The 22,091-nt window shown below is 44.5% G+C and overlaps 1 protein-coding gene across 3 annotated transcripts in view; it reads left to right on the top strand.

Moving 5' to 3' along the window:
* MAGI2 (membrane associated guanylate kinase, WW and PDZ domain containing 2) overlaps nucleotides 1-22,091 on the top strand; it is a 1,132,945-nt gene that overhangs the window by 1,072,600 nt on the left and 38,254 nt on the right. The window lies entirely within an intron of this gene.

The raw sequence follows: 22,091 nt of genomic DNA, 5'->3' as shown, positions 1-22,091 counted from the left end.
GTGACAAGATCAGATAGAAATCGTATAATACTTGTCCAGAGAAGGACAAACACTTTTATATTGTTAAATGGCCTAACAAGAGCTGAAGAAATTACATTAAATAGACAGTAGGTCTAGGTAATTTATTTGTGGATTGGATATATCATTTTTGATTGCTTTTGTCATAAACATACAGCTAAGGGTAGCATAAAATCCCTCCTTTACCTGTAAAGGGTTAAGAAGCTCAGATAACCTGGTTGGCACCTGACCAAAAGGACCAATAAGGGGAGAAGATACTTTCAAATCTGTGGGGGAAGGTTTTTGTTTTGTGTTTCTTTGTGTTCTCTCCGGAACAGCGAGGAACCAGGGCAGGGAAACTACATCTCCTAAAGCCATACCTGAACTAAGCAGCTAAGATTACAAATTGTAAGTATATGAAGGAAATGCATTAGATTATCTTTTGTTTTAGCATGTAAATTTTCCCAAATAAACCTCCCTCTTAGCCTAGGGAAAATCCACACACTAAAACAAAAGATAATCTGATGCATTCCTTCCTATTACTTACAATTTGTAATCTTAGATGCTTAGTTCAGGTATGGCTTTAGGAGATGTAGTTTCCCTGCCCTGGTTCCTCGCTGTCCCGGAGAGAACACAAAGAAACACAAAACAAAAATCTTCCCCCACAGATTTGAAAGTACCTTCTCCCCTTATTGGTCCTTTTGGTCAGGTGCCAACCAGGTTATCTGAGCTTCTTAACCTTTACAGGTAAAGGAGGGATTTTATGCTACCCTTAGCTGTATGTTTATGACAGGTTTGTTTTGCATTTTTCTCCATATTCTTTCATTCATATCTAGACATCTTAGAAACTCCAAGGAATGAAGAGTTTGTTGCTTTCTTAATAAAACTAATAGCAGAGTAATTATTTATTAGTAGTCCAAATACAAAGACAAGGTGATTTAGTATATTGGACAATGGATTGGGTATCAAAATACCTGGGTTTTAATCCTGGCTCTTCCAGTGTGCGCTTATGACCTTGAGGAAGTTACTTCACTTCTGTCTCACCTCAAATTGTTTCACCCACTTCAATTCTAATATCTTTTGGTCAGGGACTAACTTTCACTATTTGTTTGTATATCACCTAGTACAATGGAGCTCCAAACTCAGTTGAAGCTTCTAGGTGTTGTTATAATATAAATAATAATAAAAACCACAGCAGTGCACTGAGTGTGACAAAATTGCAAAGTTAATTTAGGAAATTCCACATTACTTTAAAAATGTGTTATATATAAGAAAAAAAAGTGGATCAAGATATGTGCTTTGGGTCTGTCCAGCTGTTGTAGTGAAGAGTTTATCTGAAGAGTAGGTATAAACTCATCTACACTTGCACTTTAAAACATAACAATTCATTGAGTGCACAAAAAAGTGTGGGGAAAGGCAACCATGACAGTACGGTTAGACCAAGAATCAGCACAAACTTTCCCTTAAAATATAAAACAAATGCCTACTAGTTGCTCCAATATTTAATTATAAAGATGGGAAATGGAAAAATAGTGCTATGCTAGAAAGAGAATGGCTTGTTGTAATGCTGCAGTTCTGAATGAAATTCTGCCCTCACTTGCATCCCATGCAACCGCAACAAGTCTACTTTCTGTCTTGAAAGAATACAGCGGTCTAACCATCCTAATACAAAGTTAAAGGTGAAAAATTTCATCACACAAGTCAGGATTTTCAGAAATTTTGTTATGGTCCATGTGTCACTGTTAGCTAGCACACTTTGCACATACAGTTTGTAAGACTCGATTTGGTCCTGGAGTATGCATAAGCCACAAAGCCCGTGGCATTGTGAGCTTTCCTGAAGAGGAGCTACGGAAACACAGGCCACCCAACAACTTCCCTTCCACTAGGAACCTAGAGCCAGCCAGCACTGCCCAATAAATGAGAACCACTGCCTAGCTATATATAGAGTATGTAATGTATGTAATATAGCGTATGTAATGTAGGTTTGAGTTAACATTGACTTCAGAATCGTATATTTTAATGTTTTTACTTGTGTTTTCATTTGTTCCTTTATGGCTGTATTATCATAGTTCATTGTACTTAATAAAACGTCATAACCAGGATATATGATATTAGCCAAGGTGTAACTAATGGTGAGGAAAGCAGTAGAGCTCTTCCTTTACAGTCAACTCTGGAAGTCATATAGTTTAGGGCATATGACCGAGATTACAGAGCCATGAAGGATGGTGCCTTTAGAGAAGCATCATTACAGGTAATTTCCTGTATTTAGCCAAAGATCTGACCAGTAAAATTATATGCATAATTTGAATAGAATAATCTCGTGAGTATAAAATAGACCTTATAGTCACTGAGTGAATACTACTATATCCATTTTAAACAAGTAAGGACAGTAAGCCAGTTCATGGCTCTTTTCAGTCTCATTGGGAAATATTTTATAATATTCCATGAAAAATACTAATTTCTTTTCTAAAATAAATATTAAAATGTATCTAATTTTTTAGTTGTTATACAAAGCCAACTATCATGGTTACCGGGCACGCCATGCCTTAGACCCCTTTTTGTCCTTTGCAAGTGCACTCATTTGGAGACCTCTTTGGGTGGAACCATGCTAGACCAGATCTCTGGGCTACATTCCACCACCACCACCCTCCGCTTACCAACCATGTTAACCCCACAGGCTCAGCTGAGTTTGGTAACTGTAAGCCCTTTATCTCTGGGGACCAGTGACCAGCTGATTAAAGTGACTCAAAAACAGCTTCTTCAAAACAAATTTGTTTGCCAAAAGGAACATAGCATCCAGGAAAATGGGTTTAAACAACAAAGAGTCCTACAGAGAGACAGGGGGTGTGAGGAAATTTCTTTTATTGGACCAACCTTCTGTTGGTGAGATAAACAAGCTTTTCAGCTTACACACAGCTCTTCTTCAGGAAGCTTAAAAGCTTGTCTCTCTCACCAACAGAAGTTGGTCCAATAAAAGATATTACCTTATCCACCTTGTCTCACTAATATCCCGAGATCAACACAGCTACAACACTGCATATAAAGAGTCCTGTACACCTATCCTTACCTAAGCTTAACCTCTCTATTCAGAGCTCAGCTAAGGACAATTTATTCCCATCTCTGGGTTGTGGGCATCAGCCTTCTTGCTGCAGGACCTGCGTTTCTCTATCTGCCAGCGCCTTTTCTCCAGCTGCTGCTACTGACAGCCCACTTTGCGCCCACTTCTTCCCTATGCCAGCATCTTTATGGTTTAGGATTCCCTTTGGTCCTAGGCTTTCAGTCTTGAGAAGAGTAAACCATGCCAGCCGGCTGGAAGCCAGGCAGGGGCATTTACCAATTAATAGCTCCGCGCATCGTTCCCTTAAAGAGCTTTATCTGTCATTTTCCTCTTTGCTTCCCCTTTAACAACCTCCTTGGGTTTAACTCCTGGCAGTAAGGCAGGATAATAGCAAAGATAAATTGAGGTTCGTACGATACTTTTAAAAATAATATGCATAACTGTGTCATTCGCCACACCAATCAAGTCAAGAAAGGAGAAGTTAAGGCTGGATATGCCATTGTGAAGAATATGTTAAGATACAATTGACCGTGTTAGGGATTGAGGCCTGCTCTACACGTAAAAATTTTACCACTATAACTGTGTCAGATAGGAGTGAGATTTTTATCATTATATTTATTCAAAAGTCCCTGGGTGGGTGCAGTTATATTGGTATAACAGTGACTTAGGGCTTGGCTACACTTGCAAGTTAGAGTGCATTAAATTGGCCCCAGGCACCCTAACTCCTGAGGTGTCCCCATTGGCAAGGCACGTAGAGCGCCTGGACTCTGCAGCTGGAGCGCTCCTGGTAATCCACCTCCACGAGAAGCATAACGCTTGCTGCGCCCCGGCTGAAATGCCCGGGTGTCAGTGTGGACAACGTGTTGCATTACTGCGCTGTGATTGGCCTCCGGAAACATCCCATAATCCCCTGAAGTCAAGTGGCCACTCTTGTCATTGTTTTGAACTCGGCGGCAGGCATGCGGATATCCCCTTTCAAAGCTCCGTTTCTGACAGCCGGCTGCTTATCTGCTCCAGGACAAAGCAACCATTACTGTGGAATGCTGCTGCTGTGAGTGGGGGGGTGGGGTGGAGAGAGGGGTCTGCTACTGTCTGAACTTACAAGCCCAGGGAGGCAGTGGGGGGCCAAGAGCAATGGGAAGGGGGGCCAGGGGAAGCAGCAGGGCACAGGGGCTATGGGGGTGGGTGGGAATAGAAGTGCAGATCCCCTGAAACTGTGACAATGATATTTTCTTTATTTTTTCTAAAGGTTCTAATCCAGCAGAGTAGTTACACATGCTTAAGTCCAAGCACTTGAGAGTTCCATGGATTTCAATGGGACTACTCACATGCTTATAACTGAGCATTTGCTTAAGAATTTGCTGAATTGGGACCTTAATGTCAGAATATATTATGATAAATAATAATAACTGGAAAGAACTATTAAACTTTGTAATGTTAATAGAAAAAGAGGGGCAGTTGTGAAACTTCAATCCCAATTCAAGTTCCTAAACTTCAGATCCAAACCCAAGCCACTTCACAAGAGCACTGAGAGTTAGAGTTCTGAACTGGCCCATCATAAAAATAAACCTGAGCTGTGAAGTTGAAATCCGGATCTAGATCTGATCGTCCTCATGTTTCTGAGTTGTCTGGATTCTGTGTCCTAGTCTTGGGTCCATGTCTAGTTAAAATTGAATTGTAAAGAGAAAATGGAATTGTAAGTAAGCTCAGAAACGTGACTTGAACATCCCTGTTAACTGGGTTGGGCACAGGAGATTAAGCACAGAAATCTGTTTTAATTTACTTTCCAAAACACTATCCTCCTGCCATGAAATCTGTTTGTACAGGTTTGCTAACGATGCCCCATAGTCATCATTCTGTGGTATTATAGATACCAGAGGAGTCAGATGCCAGAAGAGACATTATAGCCACCACAGGGGTTAGCAAGAGATTTCTGGTACTTCTGATGCCTAAGAGAGCCAGTGTCTCCCTATAAACCCAGAAGAGAGAGTGGATTCAAATGGACAGGAAAAATAATTTTATACGGTTAAATTAGAGCTGATTCCTGATATAATTTTTGGGTGCTGATATTATCACAAGAGCTCTAAAAGATCATATCAAAGGATTGGTTTGCAAATATCTCTGTTCTTCAAATCAGTGATTCTCAACCTTTCCAGACTGCTGTACCCCTTTCAGGAGTCTGATTTCAGCCCCTGGAGGCGGGGCTTCGGCTTCAACTTCAGCGTGTATCCTGGCTTCTCAGGGCCCCTGCTTGCCACCTCCTAATGCTGGCCCTGCATATGCAACCCCCCTAAATTCATCCCATGACCTCCCCCTGGGGGCCACCACTCCAGATTGAGAAACGCTGATATAGTATATAGAGCAGTATAAGTTAGTTATTATCTAAATGAAATTTTAATTTGTACTGACTTCGCTAGTGCTTTTTATGGAGCCTGTTTAGGCAAATATCTAGATAAGTTGACGTATCCCCTGGAAGACCTCTGCATATCCCCAAGGGTACCCGTGCCCCTGGTTGAGAACCACTGCTTCAAACTGATATAATACACCCATGCAATACAGAGCTTCTTCATGTGTAGCTGTCTTTTAGAACAGTCTCCATGTGCTATTACATAGTATTGTAAAACATGGCATCAAAAGTAGCTCTAGAAATCAAAACTGCTTTGTCTCTTGAGTACCTGCCATGAACCCCACTGCATACCACCAGAACCTTTCAATTGTGCCCCCGCCACTATCAGCAGTTACCAGTCGCTTCTGCCCAGATCCTTCTCAGCAGTGCTGCTGCCAAGCCAGTTATCCCCGATGCTCTGTTTGTTCATTTGGGCTTTCTTCCCTAAGTGTAGCACCTAATATTTGTCTTTGTTGAATTTCATTTTGTTGTCTACAGCCCAGTTCTCCAATGTATCAAAATACCTTTGAATTTTAGCTCTATCCTCCAAGGGTTGGCAACCCTCCCCACCCACCCCCCAGCTTTGTGTCATCTGCAAATTTGATCAATATGCTCTCTAGACCTACATCCAGGTCATTAATAAAGATATTAATTAACACTGGCTCCAGAACACATCCCTGTAGAACCCCACTCAAGACCTCCTTCCGATCTGACATCATTTCATTAATAGTTACTCATTGTTTGTGGTTGTTAAATCAATTATGTATCCACTTAATGGTAGTTCTGCCAAACCAGCATTTCTCCAGCTTACTTATCAGAATGTCATGTGGGACTGTACCAAAAGCTCTGCTAAAGTCCAGGTATATTATGTCCACCACATTCCCCCTCTATCCACCAAACCAGTTACCCTGACAAAGAAAGAAATCACGCTGGTTTGGCATGATTTGTTCTTAGTAAGTTCATGCTGGTTGCTAGTGATTACCTCTTCATCCTCCAGGTATTCGCAAATTGAATGTTTTATACATTGCTCTAACAGCTTCCCAGGTACTGCAGTCGGGCTCACAGGTCTACAGTTCCTCAGCTTTTCCTTTTTATAATTTTTTAAATTGGCACTATGCTAGCCCTTCTCAAGTCTTACGAGGCCTCTCCTGTCATCCAGGAGTTTGCAAATATTATTGCCAATGGCTCTGAGATTTCTTCAGCCAATTCCTTTAGCACTCTGGGGTGAATAGCATCAGGCCCCACTGACTTGAATTCATGCTCATTAGTCAGAAGATATCTGACACGTTCTTTACTTATCATGATCTTCATCTCTTCCCCTTATTGTCTGTGGTAACTTCGCTAGTCGTCCGGTCACATGTTACTTTTTGTGAGAAAACTGAAGCAAAGTAGGCATTGAGCAGCTCTGTCTCCCATTACCAGCTCACCTTCTCCAGTGGGCCCACACCATCCCTGATCTTTTTTTTTCATCTGACATATTTGTAGAACCCGTTCTTGTTGTCTCTAACGTTTCTTGCCAGCTGTAACTCATTATTTACCTTGGCTTTTCCGATTTTGTCTCTACATGCTCACGCTATTTCCATATATACTTCCTTGGTGACATGTCCCTCCTTTCATTCCCTGGATGTATCCCTTTTGGGTTGTAGATCACTAAAAAGCTCCTTGTGCAGCCATAGTGGCCTCCTGTGGCTCTTCTTATCTTTCCTCTGCGTTGGAATAGTTTGCTGTTGAGTCTCTAATACTGTATTACATCTTTTAGGAACTGCCAGCCCGCTTCAAATCTTTTTCTTCCTAATTGGTCTTTCCATGGGACCTTTCCTACTATTCCTCTGCGTTGGTTTAAATCTGAAGTCCAGTGTCCTTGTTTTGCTATTCTCATGTCCTTCTTTCCTTGGGATCTTGAATTCTGTCAGACCATGATCACTTCCTCCCAAGTTCCCAACCACATTCACGTTCGCAACTAATTTATCCCTATTGGCAACACCAATTCCAAAATGGATGACCCCCCCTAATTATTTCCAAAACTTTCTGAATTAAAAAGTTGCCCCCTCAACATGCTAAGAACCTGCAGGACATAATATGTTTTTCTGTAATAGTGTTCCAACAGCTATTAGGGAAGTGACAATCCTCCATTAATACTAGCTCATATGTGTTAGCTAATCTTGTTACCTGCTTGTAGAATGCCTCATCCACTTCCTTGTCATGATTTGGTGGTCTATAATAGACCCCCACCGTAGCATCGCTACTGTTCTTTTCCCTTAGTATCCTCACCCAGAGACTCTCAATAGGTCTCTGCTTACTTCCTTTTGGACCTTGGAGCAAGTGTATACATTCTTGACGTACAGCACAATGCCTCTTCTTTTTTTCCCATACCTGTCCTTCTGGAACAAGCTATATCCCTCAGTGCTGGTACTCCCATCATGGGAGTTGTCTCACCAAGTCTGCAATGCAAATTAAGTCATGACTTTCTTCATATACCATGACTTCCAGTTCATCCTGCTTGTTCCCCAAACTCCTTGCATTGGTATGCAGGCATCAAAGATGTTTTGGAGACTGCCCTGTTGCTTTTCTTCTTGCCTCTTTAACGCATTTGTGATTTCCAGTCCCTTCTCAAGAATTTAGCCCCTTCCCCTTGACTTCCTTACTTGAGGCTAGATGCGCATTGGCCAGATTTTTGTCACCATGCCCCATAAGACCTAGTTTAACGCTCTCCTTATCACATTAGCTGTATGATGTACAAAGATGATCTTCCCAATATTTGATAGATGGAGCCCATCCCAGCACAGTAATCCTCTTTCCTGGAATATTATATCTGCAGAATCCAAAATCTTTGAAACAAAATCTAAGAAATTAGGAAAATCAATCTAAATAAAGAATGTAGGTATAACCATCTACTGCAAAGGGTAATAAACCCAAAAGAATAGCTTACCAGGGAATATAATTGAAGCAAAAAATGTAAATTAATTACAGATGCCTAGATTTTGAGAGAGGAGACAATAGAAAAGAATGGAGAAAAGATAGTAAGGGGAAACCCAAAAAAGAAAGGGAGGCATATGACGCTTCTTTGAATTATAAACAGAAGTAATTTTAACTTTACAAAATTAAAGATACTTTCAAACTGCACTACCAGTATCCATCAACCCATAAATCATTGGAGGGAAAATGGTGATCCACTGGGGTTGCATTTTAACTGGTGTATTCTGCAGTCTTAGATGATATAGACTCACCTTTTTTATAATCAGACAAATGGTGAGTCTGAGGTTACTAAACCTCCCTAACAGCTGCACTACAATATTTAATGTTCTGGATAATGAAGATGACAAGGAGACTTACCCTGTCAGCTTGCTCCTCTTTCTGCCAATCCTGCCAAAGTCAGTCCCAACCCCTGCCCCTGTAGGAAGTGGACTCCGTGCTTGTAGAAGGGAAAAGCAAGGGACATGTGAGAAGGGGATGGACACTCTCTGCTATCATCCCCCTGCAGATATGCAGGGATTTTCTGGTAGAAAATATTTCTGACCCAGACAATAATATTTCAAGCAAGTTATCCCTTCATGTTCAGAATAACCTTTACTTTAGATGTCATGTTTCTTGAGTAGCTGCTGGGGAAGCTGCTAGGAGCTCAGCTGTGCTGTCATGAGCAAGGCTGCGGCAAGTGAACTGTGCAGTCATGAGCAAGGGTAGTGAACCCAACCTCCACACTATTCAGCAACTATCCTATGGGTGGGTCTCATCCCCTGCTCACTCAGAATGCAAGCGCAGAAAAAAACCCACATAAATAGGAACAATAGGACAAAATCATAGAATCATAGAATATCAGGGTTGGAAGGGACCCCAGAAGGTCATCTAGTCCAACCCCCTGCTCGAAGCAGGACCAATTCCCAGTTAAATCATCCCAGCCAGGGCTTTGTCAAGCCTGACCTTAAAAACCTCTAAGGAAGGAGATTCTACCACCTCCCTAGGTAACGCATTCCAGTGTTTCACCACCCTCTTAGTGAAAAAGTTTTTCCTAATATCCAATCTAAACCTCCCCCATTGCAACTTGAGACCATTACTCCTCGTTCTGTCATCTGCTACCATTGAGAACAGTCTAGAGCCATCCTCTTTGGAACCCCCTTTCAGGTAGTTGAAAGCAGCTATCAAATCCCCCCTCATTCTTCTCTTCTGCAGACTAAACAATCCCAGCTCCCTCAGCCTCTCCTCATAAGTCATGTGCTCTAGACCCCTAATCATTTTTGTTGCCCTTCGCTGGACTCTCTCCAATTTATCCACATCCTTCTTGTAGTGTGGGGCCCAAAACTGGACACAGTACTCCAGATGAGGCCTCACCAGTGTCGAATAGAGGGGAACGATCACGTCCCTCGATCTGCTCGCTATGCCCCTACTTATACATCCCAAAATGCCATTGGCCTTCTTGGCAACAAGGGCACACTGCTGACTCATATCCAGCTTCTCGTCCACTGTCACCCCTAGGTCCTTTTCCACAGAACTGCTGCCTAGCCATTCGGTCCCTAGTCTGTAGCGGTGCATTGGATTCTTCCATCCTAAGTGTAGGACCCTGCACTTATCCTTATTGAACCTCATCAGATTTCTTTTGGCCCAATCCTCCAATTTGTCTAGGTCCTTCTGTATCCTATCCCTCCCCTCCAGCGTATCTACCACTCCTCCCAGTTTAGTATCATCCGCAAATTTGCTGAGAGTGCAATCCACACCATCCTCCAGATCATTTATGAAGATATTGAACAAAACCGGCCCCAGGACTGACCCCTGGGGCACTCCACTTGACACCGGCTGCCAACTAGACATGGAGCCATTGATCACTACCCGTTGAGCCCGACAATCTAGCCAGCTTTCTACCCACCTTATAGTGCATTCATCCAGCCCATACTTCCTTAACTTGCTGACAAGAATACTGTGGGAGACCGTGTCAAAAGCTTTGCTAAAGTCAAGAAACAATACATCCACTGCTTTCCCTTCATCCACAGAACCAGTAATCTCATCATAAAAGGCGATTAGATTAGTCAGGCATGACCTTCCCTTGGTGAATCCATGCTGACTGTTCCTGATCACTTTCCTCTCATGTAAGTGCTTCAGGATTGATTCTTTGAGGACTTGCTCCATGATTTTTCCAGGGACTGAGGTGAGGCTGACTGGCCTGTAGTTCCCAGGATCCTCCTTCTTCTCTTTTTTAAAGATTGGCACTACATTAGCCTTTTTCCAGTCATCCGGGACTTCCCCCGTTCGCCACGAGTTTTCAAAGATAATGGCCAAGGGCTCTGCAATCACAGCCGCCAATTCCTTCAGCACTCTCGGATGCAACGCGTCCGGCCCCATGGACTTGTGCACGTCCAGCTTTTCTAAATAGTCCCTAACCACCTCTATCTCCACAGAGGGCTGGCCATCTCTTCCCCATTTTGTGATGCCCAGCGCAGCAGTCTGGGAGCTGACCTTGTTAGTGAAAACAGAGGCAAAAAAAGCATTGAGTACATTAGCTTTTTCCACATCCTCTGTCACTAGGTTGCCTCCCTCATTCAGTAAGGGGCCCACACTTTCCTTGGCTTTCTTCTTGTTGCCAACATACCTGAAGAAACCCTTCTTGTTACTCTTGACATCTCTTGCTAGCTGCAGCTCCAGGTGCGATTTGGCCCTCCTGATATCTTTCCTACATGCCCGAGCAATATTTTTATACTCTTCCCTGGTCATATGTCCAACCTTCCACTTCTTGTAAGCTTCTTTTTTATGTTTAAGATCCGCTAGGATTTCACCATTAAGCCAAGCTGGTCGCCTGCCATGTTTACTATTCTTTCGACTCATCGGGATGGTTTGTCCCTGTAACCTCAACAGGGATTCCTTGAAATACAGCCAGCTCTCCTGGACTCCCTTCCCCTTCATGTTAGTCCCCCAGGGGACTAACATGAATCTTCACAAGGTGAACCTCCAGGCGCTTCCTCTCACCTGTGCAGATATTTCCTGGGTAGGGAACAATCTGGCCCTGTGTCTCTGAAATCAAAGTAAGGAAAAGAGGTGTGGGAAATGGAAAAAAGAACGGGAAAAACATTGTCAAAGTTGAGGGCTTGCAAAGCATGAAAAGTGCAACAAGCTGCAGGACCTGTGTTGGAGTCTATTCAGCAAATACATAAGAAAAGAAAACAGTGAAGAAGGTGAAAAAACACTACAAAGTTTAGGAGGATGTAAAAATCCTACACAGGTGAGGTCAGTGGCTGGGTCAATTGACTCAATGGCAATAAATAAACTGAGAAAGATGAGTGTACAAGGCTGATGGACCTGAAAGCATTAGCAATGAGATGTGAGACATTCACTTATGAAAGATACACTAAGAACACAGAGGAGATGAAACAATTTAAAGTACTGTCTGGAAGAGGGGGAAAGTAATGTAACTGAACTCAACAAGTGGCAAGATACCAAAGGCTCCGTGTTGTCTCTAAAGTATATTCACCCTCATATTCTTTGTTCCCAGTCCTGCACCATGCTATGTACTTTTGCAGCACTCAGCACTTTACAAGACTGAAGTGCAGAGCTGGTCAAAAAATGGTGTTTACTTCCCTGCAGAAAATTGCAACTTTTTGGCAAAAAAAGTCTAAAACCGAAAACAGAAAATTTCAATTAAAAATTGCTGCTATGATGCCTTATGCCCCTATTCCCCTCTAGGGAACAGAATTCCAGACCGGATTACATTTGCCAAGGTGCAACCCAGTCTCCCCTCCTACAGTGCATTGTGGGAGATGTAATCTGGCTGGGGAATGCAACCCAGGTTGGAGAATGGAGGCATGAGGTACACAAACTGCAACTCCCAGGAGCACCTGTTCATCATTTCTGAATTGAAATGTTTGTGTTTGGGACGTTCTGCTTTTTGATGAAGATTCAAAGCTCTCCATAGAAAGTGGACACTTTTTGCAAAAATGTTCATTTAATTGAAAGCTCAATTTTCTATTGAAAAAAACTGTTTCAACAGAACATTTTCAACCAGCCGTAGTAGAAGTCGCCTTTTTGCTTTCCACTTGCCTGCGACTGTTGTTTATAACAGCTGCTGTATTTGCTTAGACATACATTGAATTACCTGTGCCAAAATCTATAAAACACAATAAATTTACTCCAGATTTACGGCAATGTAACTGAAAGCAGAAAATGATGTCATGTATCTGACCCATTGCTTTGTAAATCCTTTTGACATACATTTAGTATGAAAGATACTATAGAAAACCAAATTTTATAATATAAGCAAAAATTGTGTGAGGAGAGCAGCTGAAAGTTTGCCAGTGCTCTTCAGTGGCTGTGTTGATGCTATTAAAATGTTTGAAATAGTAATTCTCCCCTCCCATTTTAGTAATTTCCCCTCTCTCCCATTTTACTGAAAGTCTGGATTTGATTTTGGATTACTGAAATCGCAGATTCGTGGAAGTGCCTTAGTCTTTGTTATGGCAAGAATGTCCCTCGTGCACAGCAATAGACCACATGGCCTAGTGGACAGTGCAGTAGCCTGGGACTTAGGAGACCTGGGTTTTATGCATGATGTTGTCACCAACATCCTTGGACAAGTCCCTTCACGCTCAATTTCCCCATCTGTAAAATGGGGATAATACTTTCCTGCTTTGTATAGCACTTGGAGATGCTACATAAGAACTAGTTATTATTTGTTTCTATCTGTGTTTCACTTGCTGTTTTTTAAATTCTGTATTATACTGTGCTACGTGGCTTACATTATACCTTGATGTGCATCGTCTGTTTCTCTTTATAAATTACCCACATAGAAAGCAGTTTTTAATGATTTTCAGAACCATCGTGACAAAGAAATACACTAAGACAGCACATTCTTTAGTTGCTGCCATTATCTAGTGATTTGCAATCCACCCTAGTGGTACAAACCAACATTTAGCTGCCCTTTCCCTCTGAATTGTCAGTCCTCATGGGGCACTTTCATTCAAATGCCAATTCCTTACTTCATCCATCACTATCCAGCTATACTTGTAGAGAGGTTGGGGTGTGATTGATCAGAATTCTGGGAATTAAGTTGGGATATTCAAGCATATTAGCTGCATGGCAGCCCAGAGCATAGTGAGCCAGCATGCTATTTTAGTACAAATGGCAATACCCAAGGAAGTTTGTATTGACACATAGACAAAAATTTGACCAACTGTATTGTGTATATACAGCAAAGAAATGTAAAATGAGTTTCTTTAGGATAGTAAATATATTTCAGCAGTATGAAGGCTTAATAAATTGTGAGATTTAACCACAAGTGAAAGATAAGACAGCATCATTCTCAAAAGCTGAATACATTTTATAGAGATCATTTGTGGAAAAGTAAAGAGAACAAATACTTCTTTCACAAATGTGATTAACTTGATTCTCTCAAAAATGTGTTCAGCTTCACTCATTACAAACATCTTTATAACTCTATGGCTAATAACAAAATCCTTGTAACCAGATAAGGAAAAGAATGTTGAGTTAATAATATCTGCTTAATATGGTTTAATGTACTATTTTACAAATAAAATGTCAGGCAGATACTGTACTTAAACCTGCATTTTCTAGGAGAATTATAAAGCTTTCCTGCTCCATGATGTGAATTAGTATAAACTTTAGGAAATTATGCATAACATGCAGAGCATTTTTAAAAATAGTGCTCAGGAAAGATGCCAAATAGCAGGCCTGATGACTGAATTCCTCTGCCCTAGAACAGGTACAGCATAAGCAGCACCTCTACAAAATTTCTCACACTGCCTCAGTGTGAGAAATTTCTCACACATTCACTGAGTTGGAGGGATAACCTATAGGAGTGACCACAGGGCTCTGCCTCCATACACATTCAGTGTTTGGCCTCTGTGTAGTCTTTCTAACCATGGTTCTGATGATTATCTAGAGGGAACTAGAATGAGATGACCTGTCCATTGAAAACAGGATTGAGAACACCAGACAGTTATCAGAAAACTTTCATTTACTAGCACTTTTGTTGGTATAACTTATGTTGCTCAGGGGTGTAAAAAACCCGTCCTTCTGAGTGACATAAGTTACACCAACAGACGTGCCCGCGTGGACAGTGCTATGTTGGCAGGAGACACTCTGGTGTGCACATGGGAGAGCTTACAGTGGCGCCGCTGCATTGGTACAGCTGTGCTACTGTAAGGTCTCTAATGTAGCCATGGCCTAACAGTCTCTTCAGGTTTGGATACATGACATGGAGGTGAAAGGCTCTAGTACATCCTACTAACATTATATCATGTTACTCCATTAAAATAATTTTAAAAGTGTGTCCATTAAGCACAGTTAGAGAATGAACTAGCCTTTCAACCAAATTCGGCTTAGTTTATGGGCAGCAGTGCAATTTTGCCAGCAAAGTTGGAGAGTGCACGTAGACCGTCAGCGTACCCTGAGCTGCCCTGGTCCTCTCCCAAGGCCCTTCAGCACTATGAGCCCCATCTCCTAACCCCACCACCACGATCCATGAACACCTCAGTCTTCCCAGACATTCACTCACTCATTCTTCCTTCCAATTTCCAGTTTCTCTTTACAAAATTCTCCTTGTCCCAACAATGTCCCTCCCCCCCATACACCTCATTACCCCCTCCAATTCTCCCCTCAGCCTTCACCCCAAGCTTGTGTTCCCCAAACTCCCTTTCCCCAAGATTTTCCCTCCCCTCACACTAGTTTGTGGTCCTCAATATCTCCCTTCCCCTGTAACTGAACCTCTGTGGAAGGTGAGAAGAGAGTAAAAGCTGTAGCTGTTGCTGGGTAGGGGGCTGAAACTCCATTTCTTTTTTGCAGCTAGCTCAGATCCCTCCCTGCCCCACTGGACTCCCTCTTATCTGCGTATATTAACTTGTTGTGACCAAGCACAGAGCAGCTTCATGCCTGCCCATGAGGTAGAGCAATACCTAGTGCCCAATGTTACAGCTTTTTCTCTGCCCACTTCAGTAGCTGATTGTCAGCGGAAGGAAGATGGAATTACTGCTTCTCAAGGTAGCAGCCTCAGACGCCCCACTTTGCTGCCTTCCTCTTTCCCTCCCTCTCAAGTGTCTGCTGAAAGACAGAGAGGGGAGGACACACATGTCATCCATTCCTCCCAAAAAAGGACATTCATACTTATGTGTGAAATTATTCTGAGGGTCTCAGTCCAGTCCAAATCATAATTTACACTGTAACTGGGTACATCTGATAACTTTGCTCAAATGTTTTTGATGCAGCAACAGCACCTTGCTGTGAGCAAGCTTGCACAGCGTCTGACTATTCCGTGCCAATCTCCAGGGAGTGAAATAAAGGCTTTCTTGTCTACACTCACTGAAAAAAAATCTATTCCAGAATAGCTATTCCAGTAAATTTCCAAGTGTAGACAAGCCCTTAGTCTTTCAGTTTCACTGAGAACAAATGTATGCAATAATACATAATGTAAAAAAATGTTTCAATTGTAAAATATAATGCCCATATAAGTGGGGGCTGTTATTTTTCTGAGGATAATTAGTCTCTTTCAAGAGGTTTAATTATAAAATCCATTAATAAGATGGCAGACAGTAATGCCCTCTGCAAAAACTCATCAGGGGCTGCTTTTACCATTAGATTTCCCTATTTAACATAGATTGAAAGCCTGCACATGCAATTACATTCAGTTTTGTGCAGCAGGGAAACTGCACCTCTTTAATGACACAGACATATTTATTCAAGAATTGCATAGTAGCTGAGGCAAGTTTAAGGTAGGCTGGTGTGAGTAGTTTCAAAATATATAAAAACACAAACATCCTTTTTTGCCACATAGCAGCTATATACATTGTCCCCTTGTGTTGAACATGTTTAAAATTCTGATTGTATGTGCTGGTTGGCTTCTGTTCACAAGACAATTATTAATTACTTAAGTATAAAATAAGGATAATTCAAAAAATGTATAACAAAAGTCACATGCTGGAGGCTCTTTATTCTAATGACTTAAGAAAGCATTACATTTTTATTTCTAATTAACCTATCAATAGTGATGTCGCTTAAATACTCCTTAGGAATATTATCTTCTCATTATTGCCAGAAAACTTGCTGCCCAATTTCATAGTTCAGTTGTTTTTATGCATTGGTGGAGACTCTGAATTAACTTGAACTGAAACAAACTTTTTTTTAGGGACAACTCTCCCCCGCACACACTTGTTTCATAAGTACATTCAATAAATTAATATGCCATGGAAAAAATAATAATGTTTATTTTTATGCTTACACATTATAGGAATACAATACAGTAGCATTTTATTCATTAATTTAATCATGTCAGTAGATAAATTAGTGGATTCTGATAGGTATTTATCTCGACTAGTACTAAAAATTCCGCCAGAGCTACATTCTTTTAAAAAAGAAACTTCACATCAAATTAATGCTTGTGAAAGTTTCCAGATTCTTAGCCCTGGAGACTGCATTTCCACAGAATAAGTACAGGACAGACAGCAGCCATGCAAGCTTCCCATAGTGACCTGCCAATGGGCTTCATCCTGAAGCGGGTGGGAATATTTTGAGGAAGGGGAAAATAACTCATTCATGCTTTGTCCTTTTAGTTGAGACTGCTAAGAAGGTTACAAATCACTGTTAGTGCCAATTGCGGGGGTGGTTATTGTGCTGCAATGCTTGCCTGCTGGGAATTGGAACGAGCCCACTAACTCATTTCACATAGGCCATCAAACAGCCATCAGATGGGCTGCTTTCGTTATAACTGTGCATGCAGCTCCCTTGTAAAGCTATTTTTAAAGAAAAAAATTGACGTAAAAGACTGGAAGCCACAATCTGCGACTTTATGATGCTAAAATATTGAATTCCAAGGGCTTACATTCTCCAAACCCTGCATGCTATCTGTGCCTTTGAAAACTGGGGATTGGGGTGCAAGTGCTCTTGTGGGCTGCCATACAAAAATTACACCACATGACATGTTAGTACCAGACACTAATTCTCCAGGCATTTGAGGTTCGGTTCAGATAAGCATCCAATGAGGTGGGGATGTTTAGCTAAACCATTTAGGAACTATCCAGATCATTTTATACCCTCCTCACTTAACACCCCTCCTTTCTTCACAGGCCTCACATGACAAACACGGAAAATTACCCTTCCTCCTGCAGGCCCTGCCTCTCCCACGACCTTGAGAAGTCTTCTGACTTGAGATTCCTCCCTCTATGCATATCTTCTGTGGGTACCAAACTGGCCCAACCCTGCTCCTGCTGCTTGTTGGTAGGGCGGGACCAGCCTGCAGCACTCCATTTCCCCCATGTAACATCAACTTCTGGGGGCAGCCAGCCAGCCCACTGCCTCCTTACCTCTGCAACAGGACAACACCAGGTTCTTCCAGTCCCGGCTTGTGTCACTGCCCACTAGTATGTTCACAGGCTGGGTTGGAGATGCCCAGGCTATACGAGGCTGGTGTGTTAAACAAGTCATTCTCACAACATAATTTAATTTGTGGACAAAGAAAGAATGTCGTCTAGTGTAAAAGCACAGGGGCCCAGATCCACAAAGGGACTTAGCTCAACTTAAGATTGTAGTGTACACATGCCGTAGGTTAGGTCGACTTACAGCCACCACAGTAATTACGGCAATGGCTGATAGCCACACTACCCTCGTTCTGTTTGTGGTGCACATCCTCACGAGGAGCGCTTCCACTGACTGAAGAGGGGCAGTGTGAGGGGCTGAGAGCCAGGGCTGTTAGCTCCACACAGCTCCCCACCGGGAACCCAGCTGCCCCCCAGGGAAGGGCTTCTCACCTCCAGCAGGGAGATCCACGCCTGGAGGCCAGTCAGTGCCATGCTCCCAGCGGGGAGCCGAGAGCCGGGGGGGGGAGTGGAGGGGGCAGCTGAGCTCCGAGCCAGGAGACTTGGTCTAGCCAGACTCCAGTGGGGAGCCCACACAGTAGCTCAAGCCTGGAGCCTGGGTGGCAGCGCAGCTTGGAGTGGAGACCCAGCGGAGCCCTAAAATTGACAAGCCAGACAACAACCGATGTAAGGAACGCAATGTCTACATGGGCATTATGTTGTCCTAACTGCACTGACACAAGCCCTATGCCTCTGGTGGGTGTGAGGTTATGATGTCAGTGTAGTAGGCTCTTTCATTGGCAGGAGTGAGGCAGTCGTGTGTACGCTGACATAAGCTGCCTTACATCGACCTAACTGTATAGTGCAGACAGTGATGAGCTGCCAAAATCTTAACAACAGGTTCCCTCCTCACCCCACGAGGGGGTCGTTGCACACCCCCGCCCCCCGGGACTCCTGCCCCATCCAACCCTCCCGTGTTCCTTGACGCCCCCCCCCCAGGACCCCTGCCCCATCCACCCTCCTCCCCTGTCCCCTGACTGCCCCCAGAACCGGGCAGGAGGGTCTCGTGGGCCACCGTAGTGGGTGCCCACCCCACCCCTAAGAGCCAGAGGCACCTGCCGGGGGGGAGGGGCGGAGTCGCGGCGGTTCTTACCTGGGGCAGCTCCCAGGAAGCATCCGGCAGGTCCCTCTGGTTCCTAGGAGCAGGGGAGCGTAGCTAGAGGGGGAGCAGAGGGAGCGGCCGTTCCCCCACTGATCACATCAAAAGTGGCGCCTTAGGCGCTGAATCCCTGGGTGCTCCGGGCCTGGAGCACCCATGGGGAAAATTGGTGGGTGCAGAGCACCCACTGGCAGCTCCCCGCCCCGCGCCTGGCCCCAGCTCACCTCACCTCTGCTCCGCCTCCTCCCCTGAACGCGCCGCCCCGCTCTGCTTCTCCGTGCCCCACCCCGCCTAGCTTTCCGTGAATCAGCTGTTCAGCGGGAAGCCGGGGAGGGCTGAGGAGCAGGCCGCGGCTTCCTGCTCAGGCTGAGGGTGGCAGAGGTGAGCTGGGGCGGGGAGCAGTTCCCCTGCACACCCCCCACCCCCGGGTTACCTGCTGCGGTGCGGGCGGCCCTCCTCGCGCTCTTCCCGCGCCCGAGCTCACCTCTGCTCTGCCTCCCTAGGCCTGAGTAGGAAGCCGCTGCTTGCTTCTCAGCCTGCCCCGGCTTCCTGGGCGAACAGCTGATTCGCGGGAAGCCTGGGCGGGTGGAGAAGCAGAGCAGGGCGGTGCATTCAGGGGAGGAGGCAGAGGTGGAGCGGAGGTGAGGTGAGCTGGGGCCGGGGATGGGGCGGGGAGCTGCTGGTGGGTGCTCTGCACCAACCAAATTTTCCCCTTGGGTGCTCCAGGGCTGGAGCACCCATGGAGTCGGTGCTGAAGGCACCACCTTTGGCCGGTTAAATTTAGAAGCCCTAGCAGAACAACCGGTTCTAAAAGGGCTTCTAAATTTAACAACCGGTTCTAGAGTACCGGTGCGAACCGGCTCCAGCTCACCACTGAGTGCAGACCATTCCTTAGGCATGGCAATGCTGATTGTCACAATGCCTAACTTGTAGGCGCCTAGAAAATCCAGTAGGCATGCTAAGAGGCAGCCTACCCAATCGGGCCCCATGGGTGAAATGGACGTTCCCTGGTTCATGGATCACTCTGGAGTTAGGCAGGAAATAGATGTCTGAGTGCCTTGAATGAGATATCAGTGCACATGCCCCGAGGCAGAAACTCTGGCAGCTAGGGAACTTCTACTGCAAAAACTTAGGCACTGACTGAGTTTAGGTGTTTTCAGTGTTAGGCGGCAGCCAAGCGGGAGTTTTGTGACTCAAAGTGGAGGCTAAAACTTGGACATAGGCACCTAAGCCTGGGCGTTAGATGCTTAAATACCTTTGTGGCTCTGGGCCAGAGTGACTAAACGTACAATGGCAGTGTTGGTACATTAACCTATAAACTTTGTATACGTTTTTAAGACATCCAAGTGGAAAAGGTTTGCTCTGTGGCCAGAGGTGAAAGTAAGCTGGTCCAGTCCGGTGTTCCAGCAGGAGCCAGTACGCCAGGCCAGACCGGACTGGACCGGACCGGCTTCCCTGGCGGTGATTTAAAGGGCCCAGTGCTCCTGCCATTGCGAGGAGCCCCAGGCCCATTAAATCACCTCCGGAGCTCCAGCAGTGGGGCTTGGGCGGCGCTTTAAAGGGCCCAGGGCTTCCCACAGTGGCAGGACCCCTGGGCCCTTTAAAGCACCGCCGGAGCCCAGCTGCCGGAGCCAGGCTCAGGCGGGGATTTAAAGGGCCCAGAGCTCCAGCCGCTGCGGGGAGCCCAAGGCCCTTTAAAGCGCCACCGGAGCTCTGGCAGTGGGGCTTGGGCAGGGCTCCCCGCAGTGGCTGGAGCACCGGGCCCTTTAAATCCCCACCTGAGCCCAGCTGCGGGAGCCCCGGGGCTCTGGCAGCCACGCTCCAGCACGGATTTAAAATGCTCAGACCTCTATGGCAGCCGGGAGCCCCGGACCCTTTAATTCACCCCTGAGCCCCAGGGCTCCCAGCCGCCTCTGCAGAGGGGTGATTTAAAGGCCCCCGGGCTCCCAGCCAGAGCCCCAGGGCCTTTAAATTGCCTCTTCTGGTTGAGGCCACACCCCCACTCAGGACTCCAGCGTACCAGTAAATCCTTTAAATTACTTTCACCCCATCTGTGGCTGAGGTCTCATGCAATAGGCAGGACAGGTGTATACCTTCCTGAGAGACAGCTGAGTTTTCTGAGTGGCAGAAATGCCACTTTACAGTAACAGATGTCAGAAGTGGCCAGATGTTCAAAGGCATTGGGCCGGCAGCACTTTCCATTGCTCTCAATAGGAACTGCTGGGCAATGAGCACTCTTTGAAATCTGGCCACTTCATTTAGATGCCTAAATGAGAACCGAGCTCTCTTGAAAATCTGGACCAAGTGCCCCCAACAAAGTTTTGTAGGGGACCAATTTCCCCTTGAGATGTTAATTAGTGGGACTAGGATGTTGGCCCTTTTAAAACTTCTCATGTTGTTTACACATTCTTTTATATTTTAAAAAAGTTGAAAACTCCCGAGTGACTCAGCTACCTGCTGCCTGTGTTGAAAGAAATATTTTAATCCATTAAATATATAAAAGGTTATTTTAATAGCAAGTTATTTTCTTCAATATGGCCAATGAGACCAAAACAAAGGCAGCCAGCGGGGGCAGCGGTGGAATGTGATATTAACTTAACCTTTTTCCATATTAAAATGGATTACAATCTCTGGCCACTCAGGAGTGCAGAGGAGTTGCTATGGGCTTTACAAGAAGGACTGTACTCTGAACCATAATTTTCCTGAGTGCCTACCTACAAAGGGTTTTAATCAAGGAGTTTTAAAAACATCTGCTCCGTTTTATCTACACTGGCACTTCTCATGACATCATACAGTCTTCACAGTCTCTCTGTATTCCTCCCTACAATAGATTTGGTACAGTCACTTTAAAATTAGATACACATGACCAGCAGTCAAGTACCTCCCACTGTGAGAAGGCTCTAGATGCAGGCAAATGGAATTCTGATCCTGTTGAGCTATAACAAAGCAGACAAGCTGTCCTAGCACTGATAAATACTATTATTTAACCTACACAGCTGTTTTCCTAGTGATTCTTCCTGAGTCACTGATCTTCAGCAACTGCATCTTGTTTATATTGCCACTGCTCCTTCAGATGTCATCCTATGTTGTATTTTGGAGTTTGGTTACAGGCAAAATGAACTGGTGGTTTCTTCAGCACAGCTGCAAAACATTAACGAAATGACTGATGTGCTGTTGATAGCATGCTCACCGACCTGACGCTTGGCCACG

This window comes from Natator depressus, chromosome 1 (assembly GCF_965152275.1).
Source record: "Natator depressus isolate rNatDep1 chromosome 1, rNatDep2.hap1, whole genome shotgun sequence".
NCBI lineage: Eukaryota > Metazoa > Chordata > Testudines > Cheloniidae > Natator > Natator depressus.
This window is presented reverse-complemented; position numbering and strand designations above follow the sequence as displayed.